Source organism: Thermobia domestica, unplaced genomic scaffold (genome assembly GCF_964235325.1).
Source record: "Thermobia domestica unplaced genomic scaffold, izTheDome1.hap1.1 HAP1_SCAFFOLD_247, whole genome shotgun sequence".
Lineage (NCBI taxonomy): Eukaryota > Metazoa > Arthropoda > Insecta > Zygentoma > Lepismatidae > Thermobia > Thermobia domestica.
Window position 1 is genome coordinate 142,487 of NW_027655966.1, and position 15,792 is coordinate 158,278.

Below are 15,792 nucleotides of genomic sequence, written 5' to 3' on the forward strand. Positions count from 1 at the left end.
TATCGGTAACTTGAAATAGGGATTAATCATATATACTTGCTAGAATAGTCTCAATAATAAGGGAACGGTGTATCAAAGAGAAAGAGCATGTACGCCCTTAATAAAAAAAAAGAAAACAGAAAGATGGCCTTCATAAATGAAAGAAGCGATTCTCATCTTTAGTTTTATTGAAAAATAAATAAAGGAAAAGGAAATAACAAAGGAAGTATACATTAGTAGATTACATATCGTACGAATTCAGGATGTTACAAATCAGCTTTTAGGCTTCTGAGGTATAACCCCTTTTTAGCCTACGCGCTGCTAGAAGAACGCGAATTTATCTCATTCTTAAGACAATGCAATAGCTTTGAATCATTGGAGCAATACCTTGCATGTGGGAAGAAGGAAAGGCTATCCCGCTTAGTATGTCCACTTCCATGTCAATGTTACGGCTGAACTCTCGTGTGATCAAACTCCTAAGTGCTTCGATCATGTTCATCTATAAAGGGGGAAAAGATAAAGTTAAATACATTAAGCTCACAACGACAGGTGTCAGAGGTTTCACTAGACGCTTCGAGTGGTTATCTAGAAATGACCGGAACTCAGGGAGATTCGTCGTTTATATACAGAGTTGATCCCACGCATTTCTTCTAGTTTCCGACACAGCTCTAGAGCTGACGTCAGCAACCTTGAAAAAGCCTTAGGTCTTTTACGCGCATGCCCAATAGAATTATAGATTTCCAGCTGTCTATGAATTTTCCCATCAAGCTGGTAAGGATGCGTTTTCTTTCTTTCGATTAATATATTTTTATTTTTATTTTTGTTTAAATAAACAATGATTTTATTCAATTAAACAGCTTATATGACCTAAGTAATGCAAGTTAGTACTAAAGCACTACTCATGCTCTATGATTTGGGCTAATTAAAGCTATTTATGCATGTTATGCTATTTATATATGCGTGTCACTCGGCGTCAGGAGGCAATTAATTGTCAATGCAATTAATGTGTTGCTTGATCCGGCTCCTTCTTTCCCTTTTCTTTTTTCACATGAACAGAAAGCCGCAGGGTGACTCATATGTCTCGAGTCCGGCCTTAGGACTTGACGAACCAAATCTGTGTAACAGACTCTCTGTCGAGCTCGTTAAATAAACACGCAAAAATGCTCAATGTTGTTATTCTAGCAAGTATATATGATTAATCCCTATTTCAAGTTACCGATAGCGCAAGTGTTAATGGAGAATAAGCCTTCCTTATGAGAAAAAATCTATAGGTTGCTTAGAATCTGAAGATCATGAAAAGAATAATTTACTAACAAACGAGATTGTAAGATATCATACCTTTTAATTATAGTACCACATTTAGTTTATAACGATTTCATCAGTAAGGTAAACGATTAAATACATGTATATGTTTTTGATTATTGGCTATTAGTACCAGCTTTGACATACTGGGTGAAGGACATACGAAAAATTTTTAAAAAACACACGTTTACATATGTATCAATATATATATATATATATACAGAGTGTAACAAATACAAGGCCAAAAGTGACGAGGTGGTTTTTCGGACATCCAAATAAGTAAAAATGTTCCAATAAGCATGGCTAGGATGCGCCTTTATTTATGAGATACCCTGTGTTTAAATATCGAGTGCCTCCAATGGCGTACTTTCTAAAAGTAAATTGAAATGCACAATATTACAGAAATAATACAATAAGGTGCAATTATGCCTCTATAATTACATTTACATTAACATACAGAACGAAACTAATCAACATTTGGTATTATTGGCTTGTCAGTGTTGCCAACCTGGTACAAAATGTTAGTTTTCAAATAGTACCAGACGTCCACATGTTAGCGTATGAGTGCTGACATCAAAACATTCCTAAACATGAGGTAGATTCCCATTCATTTTCAAAAGACAAGGTGTGCAAGTGTAATGTCAATTAACGACTCACAATGGTTCATAGATTACAACTATTGCTTGTTTCCAAAGATAAATAATCGAGAAAGTTATTCAATGGAAGCCGCGACGTTCGTTTATACCACACATAAACATCAAAACACAGTTCCCTAAGTTTAATAACATTTTGATATCAGCAGTCATATGCTAAAGTATGAATATCTTGTGCTGTTTGGAAACATATACTTTGTACCAGATTGGCAACATTGACAACCCAATACTCTCAAATGTTGATTAGCCTCATTCTCTGTTTTAGTATAAACGTGTTTGGACAGGCGTAATTCCACTTCGTTGTATTGTTGCTGAAATATTGAACATTTCCTCCCACTTTACTATTGCGAGCCGTTTCAGGAACTCAACATTGGAACACCTTCTATCTGGCAATCGAAGCGGTATCGGACCCATGTTTATAACAATGTTTTCAATTATTTGGATGTCAACAATCATCTCGCAACTTTTGGACATCATCTATGTTACATTTCTTGCCACTCCCTGTATTTCGTAAGAGAGGGGTTTGTTTGAAAAATCCGAAACAAGTCAACTCTAGTTTTGAGGGTGAAAAATAATTCTGGCAAATTCAATCGCACTGCCCAACTTCGTGCGGTCTAGTTGTGGAGCGTTCATTTTTACTAAATGGCGACATGGTCAAATAGCATTTCATTTGAAACCAAATTTGATACTAGCTATAAAAATATGATTCATATGAAAATTCTCCCAATGTGTGATGAGAAATCGCGTTCACAAATGTTACCCATCACATACAGGAATTCTCAAGCAATTTTATGTTCTGCTTTAATAAACGTTATTAATACCCTCAAATACTAACAGCGCTGAGACGTCAATTTCAATGAGCTGAACTGTGAGAAACATTTTACCTGTCACCCCATATCCGGTGCTCTAATGGCGAAAACTTTGTTGTTAAATGATATCAAGTATAAAACAACATAAGGTGTTCTTTATAAAATATATAAAATTCTTCTTACAAAATATCATTATTTGGAAAGCGTTTACAACAGTATGGCAGAAATCACGTTCTAAACTTTTACGAATGACGACAACATTGAATTTTAAATGGCATTTGTTTCCTATTAAGCGTTCAGTAATCTCTATATCCACTAGAGTAGCAGAAACACCCACAATCTGTGTTGTGATTAAGATAACGGTTATCACATTAATTGGTATGGTCTAGGCTCTAGAACAAAATATTCAATTGCTCTCAATTGAAACATTGAGCACGTAATGCACAATTGGAAAGATCCTTTTATTCTATTTACGAGAAAGCTATTTGTTTACACATTTAATATCTCTTTGCCGTATCCCATGTTTTGAACTGGACTGCCATTGAAGTCATAAATTGGTAGTGTTAGTTGAATGTTTCCATAAAGTTCTTGGTCAAACCAAATTTTACATTGAAGGAAGGAAAAGGAATTTTGGAGGAGGAACCAATGGTTCCGCCTTTATGTTACAAACTCGCGGGATAAATTCTTCCTGTTTCGCAAAATGTTGCAGCACATAATGTATGTCTTTTGCACGACTCACCAACAAACACAGAAAACCACAATATCTGGTGAAACCACTTTAACCCAAGCAGCAAACCTTTTTTCTTTCAAGATAACACACACTTTCAAACCATGATCCTTGTGTTTTATAACACGAAAAATGACAGCTATATTTTCAAGGATTTCTTTTAAGCCAATAGCATGTAACACCAGAATTGATGGCAATGTTATGAAGTGATACGGCGGCTTTTAAACTAAATTTTGATTAATCGATAAACAATCGCCACTGATCTGGATGGTATAAAACCCCAACTGTGTTCATCAAACCAATAAATTATATACAGAAATACATATTCTCCTCTATAACAAGATATTTTCCAAAGCGTTGTTATTTGTGTCGAAACCCTAAAATTTTTCTACCAGGACAAAATAATTTGAATTGTTATAATCTAGAATCTAAAAGTTCCGATGTTTATTTCAACAGAATAAAATCTCGTGTTAAATAATTTAAGTCTTCCTCTTCTAACAATGTATATTACTGTCAGCATGTATTGGTATGTGATCTGGTTCTTTTGATGTACACTAAGCATAAAAAAATGCGACAGCTAAGGCCGTGCAGCTAGGCCACCCAACATACACCTTCTTATCCCATAACTTGTCTGGTAAAGAGACCTTCTCTCTCTCCTCCTTTCCTCTCTCGCATACAAAAATTAGCTAACAACATAAGTGCAATTCTAATTTCGAACTACATATGTATTAGTATCAATAAAATGAGATAACAAAACCGAGACAAAACAAGATTCATAAGATGTAGGGAGAAACTTAAACACAATGAAACATTGCAACCAATGGATGTCCACTACACAGAGCTTCAGAAATGAGGCAGAGGGAGAAAAGGGGAGATAAAAAATAAAAGGGAGAAGAGATAAAAATGTGGTATTTTAACGTAGTAGGAAAAGAACCTTACATTATAAAGTTCCGTTCCAAAAATCTAACAGTAATATAGAAATAACGTTGTTTTATATATATTTTTCAGGACTATTCAAATATATAGAGGATGCTTGAAACATTCATTAAGTCACTTTCGAAAACGATATTATACTCAATTTCCAGTAGAACAGTAGATCTCCGAGACACATCTAAGATAATGTCAAAAGTTTAACACACATGTTTTGTTTCCACGTGGTTCGTTTGTAAATTCGAGAGAGTTCATTGAACCTACTGATACAAACTACTTTCTAATAAACCCAGTAGGTAGCGTAGGTCATCTCTTCCATTCCAGACTACTAATGCAAAGTGATCAAAAAAGAAAAAGGAAGCGAGAAAAGAAAGAAAGAAAGAATGAAAGATAAAATTCACTGAGTGCTATTTTATTGCTAAATTTTTATCAGAAATATCCTATATCAAAACTGCAAACTGTATCATTATGAAAAGTTACAAATGTTCAAATGGAAAATTGGATGTTCCTTATAAATGTAGCAGACCTTGCATGTTTCGAATTCCAACGTTATCAAAACACATTGAATTATAGGATGGAAACAAATTTTGTGTCGAAATAGTACAAATAAAATTTTGTTTTAAAATAACCAAAAGCCCTTTTCGAGTCTTTTTCGAAGATTTATCTGTTCCGAATATCCAGCATCAATTTCATCTCTTGCGGATGTAACGTTGTAATTTGAACAGATAGAATGAATACGCTATAAATCAAACGGACCATACTGTCAGTCGGATGATGTTGGTTAGTTCATGGACCACCACTGGGTCGAGGATTCATACCCGTAGTGACCCGGTAATTTGAATGAGACTTGGTATAGATAATAAAAAAATATATTTTGCTTATTCCTTTGCTTTTGAACAATATTTCTTTCAGAGATGCTTTTGAACAGTATTTCTGCTGGAGATGTTAACCTCAGAGCACGAAAAATACGACCTTGAAGTTGCCAGTTGATTATAATTTTCAAACCAGGTCTATCGGTTTCTTTCCCCGTTTTAACTTTGGAACACGCACACGCACATGAAGTGTGTTTGTGCGTTAGAGAAAGGGGAGAAGTAAAGAATGCAAAGACAAGAAAGCGAAACGTCAAGAAAGAGAAAGACAGAGAGAGGGAGGGACGAATATAAATATGAAACATTCTTATTATTACAGTGTATGATAGATAAAAGCACACACTGTTTACCCAAATTCTCACCCGTGATGTCTTGTAAGTTCTCCAGAAGGAGACGACTCTCTGTCTACAGCTAGCTGTGGAAGTCTGGCACTTTACCACTAAACCACCGATAGCTTTACCCAAACTTTGTTGAACAAATTGTGTAGTGGTTCTTTCTGAGAACGATCACATGAAAAGTGTGTACTGCAGATCAATGAAGTGTTTCAAATGTTCTGGTAACTTCCTTGCCCTTTCTCAGCAAACATTTGTAAATCGTCTCTATAACGATACAGGTATCTGCTTTCACATCCTTAAGTATTGTTCGTCTAGTATGAGATATCGATTCTTCACAATCACTTCGTAAAAATACCAACTTCGGCGTGAACAGGATTTGAACCTATGTTGGATAACTGCGTTAATCGTAAGTTCATTACGTTACCGGTACACTATTAGGCCACCTGAAACTACAAGCCAAACATTACTTACTTTACCCTTGATGTTTGGAACCATCAAGCTTCTTCCTGTAAGGTCATTTGCACCTTCGTTCACAGCGAAATTTATTCATCTGACTTCCTAGAGGGAAATTACTGCTCACTAATAAAGGAAATAAAATATAATCCATTAAATATTACAGTAATAAATACATATTATGCAGTATTTCGCCGGCAAGTTCAAACGTACGCGAATAATAATAATAATAATAATAATTCTCTCTCTCTCTGACTCATTTCTGAAGCATTGTGTATTAGACATCCATTGGTTTCAATGCTTCATTGTTTTTAAAATTCTCCCTATATTTTATGAATCTTGTTTCGTCTCGGTTTTATTACATTTTATTGATACTAATACATGTGTAGTTTGAAATTAGAATTGCGCCTATGTTGTTAGCTAATTTAGTATCCGACAGAAGAAAGGAGTATAGAGAGGAGGTCTCTTTACCAGACACGATTATGTGATAGAAGGTGTATATTGGGTGGCCTAGCTGCACGGCGTTAGCTGTCGCATTTTTTATGCGGAGTGTACATGCCCCTGGCTCCGGTGAAATGTTAGGTTAAGTCCAGTGAAGTTTGTCCATAATATATGTGTCAGTGAGTATAGGTATTGGTAAATAGCCAGTGTGAGGCACAGGTTGTATGGAGGAAGGAATATTAGGACGCTGGATGACGTGTTTACTTTTTCTAGACGTGGCGGAGATCTTAATCATGCAGAAGTAATAGTCATTAAGATGTTTTCTTGGTATCCTCCGCACCATCGATATAGCAAATTCCAAGGTCTTTAGTTTATTATGTAGTCAAATTCTGACACTTGTTGTACAACTTATGCGTCACTGATGAGGAGCTCATGGCTTGTCCTGGTCGCCAACCCAACAACCAAAATACAAAGAATAACCAAATTTTGTAATGTTATATATTTTCTTCCTTTCTGCTTTATGTGTATATCTACCTAGTTACAACACACATAAAATTTACCTGGATGATTAGTGCATGTTTGGCGTGAACAAACTCGTTTCATTATGTACCAATAATTCACTTGATACATAGCACAACACTCGATTTCTAAGACAATATGCCTTAAACACACTTAATAAATACATGTGCAAGAGCGGTACCGGGTTCGATTATCTGCGGAAGCACTCGGTCGAAGAAGTGCTAATAGCTTTTTGGGGCCAGTCATCATGAATGAGGTCTTGCTGGGCTTACCTCATTTATACCACTCAAATGTCGGAGTGGTATCTAACTAGACAGCTTTCTCCCTTTCCGAATCCGTTCTTGCTTCCCTTTTCCAGAATAGTATGCTCTCCGAAGGACGTCATCCCTCATATGTGACGGCTAAAGGAACATAAATATATACCACCCAAAAATCTAAATCTTAAATTCCAAATACGCATGCGAAGAGATCTTGTCAACAGGTTTATATTTCTACACCTCAAGAAAGAATATACTATCTTTGCAAGGGAAGGGGGCACGATGAGACGATGGAGCATACGATTTGTCACTTTGAATCATCGATGGGCTAGAAGAACGAAAGTACATAATGATATCCGGCTCAAATGAAAAAATAAATTATTCTATTGTAACCTAATGGGTTTACAATTAGTGTTGCTAATTTAGGGATTTTGTCATTAAGCCAGTAATTTGACAATATATTTTAAAGAGAAGATTTGTTTCGTTTACCAGTGTTAAATTAATGATTTGCCGACTATAGAAATGTCATACAGTGAATAAATTAGCATTATTTCCGTTGTAATTAAGGTTTATAGCAAATGTTTGCAGTTTGTTTAGTGATATGATTTTTAACGTGTTGAAAACACTGCTTATAATTGTTAACTATTTGAAAAAAAGTGATAAGATGGCTTTGAGAGGCAGTATGTCCCTACGGCAAAGTCTTTTAAATTTCCACTCTTCGATTCTTGACGGTTAACTGCTCTTACTTTACGCTCTTCATTTCAATACTTGAATTACGTGTATGAGCGAAATATGTATCACGCAATATCTCAAAGCTCTGATATGATATGTAAAAATTGTTATTTTCGTTTCCTAAGGACCAAAATGATTATTATTCTCTCGGAGGTAAAAAACATGTTGGGGAGTGTAATCATTTATTTTAAAGTAACGTAAAAACATTTACGAGAACAAGCTCTTTTGTATACAATTGTTTTTTTTTTTAGTTATTGTATGTAAAAATGAGTACTTGATGATGTAGAAATGTATGAAGGGACATAATGCACCAGTAAATAAACACTGTGTCCTGTGTTTTATGTGCATGTAAAATATTTCTGGGAAACGACAAAACGTTTAAAATATTTAAGAAGGTGTTTTAGCATCCTACAATTAGAAACATTGCTCATTATATATAGTATACTATATTATATATAGTATATTTTCAATATTGCCAATAGTATATATTTTCAATCGACAAAAATATTTATATGAGTTTAAATTTATACTTCCCAAGCGAGGCAGCATGGTAAGTATACAATGTTATTTTATTGCATATCAGTATGTAAGTAATATTTAAGTTTTAAAAATATTAAGCTGACTAATAATAAGAAACGAATTATTTATTCAGTTTACATTTCAAGTTCACTCAATGATTTCATCTCATACACACACACACACACGCATATATATATATATATATATATATATATATATATATATATATATATATATATATATATATATATATATATAGATAGATAGATAGATAGATAGATAGATAGATAGATAGGTAGATATAGATATAGATATATACTACTCACTGCATTACGTAGTCTCTATATTTGTAACTAACATTTACTGTGGCAACCGGGTGCTTCTCTCTACCGTATGCGGTAGTGCGATCATCACCCTGTTTTTTCTCGCTCACAGCCGTTCCAAGACCCAAAAGCGTACTATGTACACAAGCTGCGTATGATTGTGAACTCACAAAGCCTAATACTTCTGCTTGTCAAGGTAAAAAATTGAGAGAAGAAAGGATGATTAGAAAACAGTGCGTGCAACAATGATTGATACTGGTAAGAAACATTCATTCGCGTGTTCGTGCACATTCCGTCTATAGCACTACTGTGAAACTACGTATATTGGAACTTTATAACTGTTTCAGGGCGAGCAGTGTAAGTGACGACCGAAATTATGTTGTTACCACTGACTGCGATAAGACAATGCTATCCTGTTTCTGCGTTTGGTTTTTCTCCTCTTTGAGATATCAAACCCATTGTTTTACTTGTTGTAAGTTCTGAAGTTGTTCCTGGTGTTTAAAGTGAGGTGTTTAAAGAGTTAGATATATATTCTTATTTACGATGGAAATACGAAAAGTACTCTTAATTATAACACAGTATTAAATTGTTTAACTGTTGAAAAAATAACAAAATAAAGTTGTACCTGTAAATGTATATTAGGCCAGGACGTAACTACTGACAGTGTTGTTTACAGATTTCCTCGTGAAGGAACTCCATTGCATTAGTAGTGAAAAGCATTACTGGTTGAATACTGGTAATTAAGATTGCGTACCATAGGAGGCATTGTTCATTTCAAATTTTACCCGAGGAAATTGAATAAACGATGGATTAATATAGTACTGCAAAAATTCTGGTAACCCACATTGACCACGCTCAGAGAAATGCCGTGAAGGGAATTTCGAAGCTGCGGGACCCAGGGCCACCTTTATAATCATCACTGACTGAAATTCCAATGGTGAGTTTTATGGTCTTATATCCATTTCCCCATTTTCTCCGTCCTCCTCCAATTGGACACTGATACCTTTATTCTATGCCAAAGCTTTGTGCTAGTTTTCTGTAGAAACCCCTGACATTTGTGCTCAAATCTTTATCGAGTTATTTCACTATTTAAATTTAGGATTTCTTTTCAGCAGCAAGTTTATATGAGACGTGGACTCAAAGTTTTAGATGGAACCTGAACACAGTAATTGTTGAAATTTTGTAGGGAACTTCCACCGGAAATCAAATCCGGGGCCCAAAATTTGAATGGGAAAGACGTGTGTGCTGGATACTAGGCCAACTGGAAGGGCATCTCTATTTTCGTGTCCTAACAAAATTAAGTTTTAGGGACTGGAGGCTTGCGACCCCCATTTTAGAAATTGATTTTTTTGCCATAGTTCTGAGCTGCGACCCATGAGTTTTGCGTGCTTACAATTTCCAAGATATCCCTCTGACAAATAAACGAGGACCCACACCTCCAGTTCCCAACTTGTGAAATAGAAAGTTTCTATAATTTCTATCCTTAACACTTTGATGAAACTGAAAGTGATAGACGTCAAACTCAACCGTTTTTGGTTTCATTTTTGATCATTGTATAGCGAAAACGGTAATAGATAGCGAGAAGCTGTTTTTGACAATCGATCGAACATCTCAGGAAAATATTTCGTCTGTACTTTTCTCTCTACTAAAATCGGAAATGACAGTAATCCATTACGACTCCCGGTTTCAATTTAATCTATATAGAGCAAAACCTATTACAGATAGCAAGAAGAGTTTTTTTTTTAAATGAGAGTTCTAAAAATATGTAATATATCTTTTTTAATAATACAATGCAACGAAAGGATCAAAAATCAACTCCTTCTGCTCTTAATGTTCATCGTTGTACAGTCTTCTTGAAAAAATCTTGGCCATCCACCCTGCTATGAAAAATCATATGATTGCAACGCAATAGGAAATGATAATGCTTTGGCTGTAAATAAACGTCTTAATCAACGAAAGAAAAGCCATATTTGTTTGATTTAATTCCAACTGTAGGAAAGACTATCGTGCTTTTCAGAAAGAGGTTAGTAGCAAAGTTTATTTAAACAAGACATGACAAGCCGTAAGAGATACCGCGACACGTGTTTTTATTCGATTGAGCGTTTCTGTAATATATTCGACCTCCACTTTAGTCTCTCTATTAAAATCGAAAGTGGTAGGTATATACTACAACTTGTGGTTTCAATATAGATTTAGAAATATTTCGTGTCCTCTTTACTGTCTTTACGAAAGATTTGTTTTAAATAACTCCGAAAACCAATTTTCATGTTTCTAACCTTTAGAGATTCCCGTTTCCTTTCCATCTGTTTAATTCCCCTTAATACTAAAATATAAAAAGAACGTTGAAACACGTGTTAGATAAGTTCAAATGAAAAATCCAAATAAAAAAGTTCAAGTCCCTCACCGTATATGTTTCGGACTGATTTGATTGATTTTCTTTTTATTTTAACACCCCTTTCAGCGACGAGGGTATATGAGGTGAGACCTACTGATAAACGTGAAATCCGAATCACATTAACTCCCTTCAGGAATCAAACACGGGTTTCCCACGACAAAGATTTGTACGGTAAGCGCTTAGACATGAAGGAGCTCGTAAACGTTTTGGAGATAATGCCATCTTATTAAAATTACTCCCACCCAATTTCATCCCTCGAATCGTGAATTTCCAAAAGTCTTTTCTTACTATTATCCTACGTCACAAATCATACATACGGTCTGAATTTCAAGTTTCTAGCTAGTCCCTAGAGACGTGGTTACCAACCCGAGGGCGTGAAAAACTTCTGAGGAAGGCGGGGTTTTTTAATAGAACTAAGTTATAAACTACCGGTATAAACATTTCAGACGTTGTAACAAACACTAAATTAAGTATCATTTAAACACAAAATAACTATTTGGTAAGAACTGTGGGTACACTAAGGACAAAACTGGTAAAATATGTTATTGCATTATACATCAATGCAAAGCACAAGTCTTGCTGCAAATAAATGTAAATTTGTAACAATATGGCTGTTTTTATTTACTATTATTGTCTGCAAGCAAGTTCTTTTTCCAGGTAGAATAGGCAATATTTGAATATTGTATTTGATCATTATTCTCCCGTTACGCTATTTATTCGAACAAACGTGAAATTAAACCGCCTAGCTCGACCAATGTTGAAAATGTATTTCTTATAATGCAGTATTTCTTCTTCGCGAGAGATGTAAATTCCCTTACGGTTTTAGGAGAGTTTTTATACTGAGTTGATAAAATAAAAATGTACAACGTGGTAATTATGTTTCAAAATTCATTTCACACGTTTAAAACATGTCACTTTGGTCATATTATGGGTACAAAATAACAAGTTATAATAAAAATTTTAGTAAAGGCCCTGTCACTCGTTTTGCAACCAGAATATTCAAAAACGTTGGGGCTTGTATACATAGCTACTTCGTTAAGGATAAATTTTATATACCTAGATTCATCTTATAAGGTTTGTTACAAAAAACTTTGTTTTGTATGCATGTGATTTATGGGGGATTTTATTTTATACATGTGGCAACACTGAAGTGCCTTGACCAGGGTTCGTGCAAATTTTAGTTCAAGTTCGAGCAAGTTCGAGCAAGAAAGAAAAAAGACAGGTAAAGATGCTGAGAGTATCAGTGCTGCTAAACACTTCGGTGTACGTGAGTATATTTCAACTTTTACAAATTAAATTTGTTTACATAAAAATATACTTCAGTATTAGTCTTTATTTAGTTAATAAAATCAATGAATAAGATCTGCATTTAACTCGTTCTGGTGGGCTGTGTGTGTAAGAGTTGGAGGGGATGAAAGTAGTTAGACAGGTATTCGGCCTGCATGACATGTTGGTTACTCGCTCTGGCGAGGAAAACTTCCTGACACTCTTATCATTCAGCTGTTTTTTGCTTTTTTCTTTTTTATAAGTAAATACCTTGCATTTGTAGGAAATAAATTTAGATACAGTAGAGCGTCGATTATCCGAACGTCGGTCAACCGAACGACCGCTTAACAGAACTGTGTACTCGCTCGCACCTGTTACTCTCCCACCCTACCGTCCATCATCCCCCTCACTCCCCAACCAAGTTTCCCACATTAGTCGCCGCACTGAGCCACCGCTGGCGGAACATTGCTTCTAATGGGGCCTTCATAAGGCGCTGCTGACCGGCCAAGCCGCCAGTCGCTGTGTTTCAACAATCAGCACACTTCTGTCGGTTTGGCACTGGCTGTAGAAGTAGCGGCAGTATCAAAGCTGTTCACAGCAACAGCTGCGCCAGCTTAGAGTTGAGGCGTGCCGCTCCGCGCAGTTTGAAGGATTGCGTGCCCCCAAGAAGAGCTTCTCACGGTGCAAACAGTAACCTTCTGTTCTCTGTTACGACCACTTGTGTGCTGCTGCGTGAAAAAGTGAACTTGACGATACAAAATGCTTAAACGTAAACGTGTTGTCCTTTCTATGAGGGACAAGTACGAGATTATTAAAAGGTTAGAAGAAAGTGAATCTGCAACCACTTTATCCAATGAGTACAAGATGGGGAAGTCGACAATTACGGATATAATAAAAACAAAAGACGAGCATAGCAAATTTTATAGCTATGCTTGATTCTACTACAGTTCAATTATCCGAACAAACCAGTTTTCCGAACACCCATGTCCCCCAATTACTTCGGATAATCGACGCTCTACTGTATATGTAAATGTAGGCAATCATTAAATTACATTTTTGTCCTCTCTTGATATAAAAATGAAAGTGGAAGGAGAAGAGAAATAGATTTCGTATTAAGTTTTTGATATAAAATTTACCCAGAGACTTAATCAATAGTAACACTACCTATTATTGTTACATGAATTACAGAAGACGTTATCGTAGTCGCAGTTTATTTTTAATTTGTTATTTGGCGATTCCAAAAGTAGAAGAAAAAGGTAGTTATTTTCTGTTTGATTGAAAATAAATTAATTTGTTATATTTAACGAAGTGTCTTCCATGTGTCCTCATCTAACTACCCCTTTTAATAATTACTATACCTCTGCATGCGGAAAACCTGTAACTCTATATGGTTTCGCAGGTGTGGGTTTTCTCCGGCTTTGGTAATTCGAAATGTGTAGTGGGATCGGTGCACTCGGGCACTTGTGACATCATATTAGTTATTACAATCTCCATAGCTTGGATATATTAACTCCTCCTTCCTCTTAAGATACGGAAGTTAATGAAACTGACATGATTAAAACCCAGCTTCAGCCAAGTGCCATGTTCGATACGCCTCAGTAATTTTTCATGAGATAAGACAGAACTGGAATTTCCGAGAACGTTAGGCTGCCTGTCTGCTTGATTTTTATATCAAGTTTCGTCTTCATAACATAAGAGATTTCTTAAGATAGGGCCACTGTATTTGTAGAATATATTTTGGGCCCCAAACCCCTCTTCCTTAGGATACACATTTTAGTGAAAGTGACATGACAAAATCATGCACTAAAATAGTTCTAAGTATGTTTAGTAATTCTCCTCGAGCAGTTCAGTCGCCGAACAATCCATAATGATGAGGCAGGTAGCGTCGATTTGAATAGTTTTGAATAGTGAGAAATAAATTAATTAATTTCTCCTTTCTTCAGCTTAAAAGGATAATTTCGAAAGCTCTGAATTACGTATTCCATTCTTTTATTTCAGAGTTTATATACTGATTTTCTCATTTCATATTTAAGCGAACTTCACTTTTCATGACATATTCTGAACAAATAGTGGTAAATTTTAATATTATAGAAATCATCTCTATACCCGCTCTATAAGGTGGGATGGGATTTCCGGAAACATACGTTCAATCACATACGTCCTAAAATTTAGCGTTGTGTATGAGGGTTAATAGGTAGAAACTATCATTCATTTTCCACTTAGAACAGAATTTTCGGAAACGCTGAAAATGTATTGGTTTGTTTTCTATTGAGTTTAATTTGGAAATTTCATGTGTCCAATATGAAAACGTCTTAGATTTGGCATTTTCTAAAAATAAATAAAATAAAATACAATTGAAAAATTAATATTATACGAATTATTCTTTCCTTGTTTAGGTGCGAAATTTTCAGAAACGGTGAGAAACACATACAGTGATTTCTGATGATTAGTTTTCCCCCCTTGCTGCAGGCTCTGGAGGGTCCGAAAGTTTGATTTAAAGAATACAGTGTCTTGTGTCATTCCCTACAATATAACAATACAACGAATAATCTATAAGAACATTGTACTTCTGCAAAGTTACCTCGCTGAACACGGTTAAATGATCACAGAGGGCTAACATAAAATGGAGGCTCCAGACAACTAGACCCGCTTCACCATTAGTTAATTGAAAATCATTAAATATAATATCTAAGTATCAATATGTATAAAGTGAGACTGTAGGAAAAATGAAGCTTTCCTCTAACAGGTATAAAAGTAACAGAACCTGGACGTATTACTAATATTAATTCAATTTCTAAATTAGAAGCCTAAAAAGAAACTTCGCCCTAAATTTTATTGTGGTATTAGTGGAAACCATAAACAGTATAGCGGTATACATTTGCAACACATGGTATCAGAAATCTTTGGCATAGAACAAATTTTCAGTTTCAAAAGTATTGTTTCGAATAATGTATCTCTCTTTATATGACAGAGGGTAACCCGAAATCTGTGGAGCACAAAACATGTATTTTGAGGGACAAATTTTAACATAGAAAGATATTGTAGAGCAAGATTCTGGAGACTTGGGTGTTTCTGTATTTGACAGAGAATAACTCGAAAACGGTGAGAGTGCAGAGACAGGTTTGCGTCATGAAAGTTTGGCATAGACAATCTTTTAAATTCCTGAACTACGGGCTAGAGATATGAGACCCACTATATTTGAGAGCAGAATATCTCAGACAACAATGTACTTGATAATTTCTGTATGCAACTGCAATAGTTTTGGGAGATAATTCGGAGGTCA

General features: G+C 35.3%; 1 long non-coding RNA gene across 1 annotated transcript in view; it reads left to right on the forward strand.

Moving 5' to 3' along the window:
• Positions 1-15,792, forward strand: part of LOC145676623 (uncharacterized) — a 273,732-nt gene that overhangs the window by 123,658 nt on the left and 134,282 nt on the right. The window contains exon 2 of the long non-coding RNA XR_014129418.1: positions 8,545-8,556. This is a non-coding gene — a long non-coding RNA (uncharacterized LOC145676623). The remainder of the gene's footprint in view (positions 1-8,544; positions 8,557-15,792) is intronic.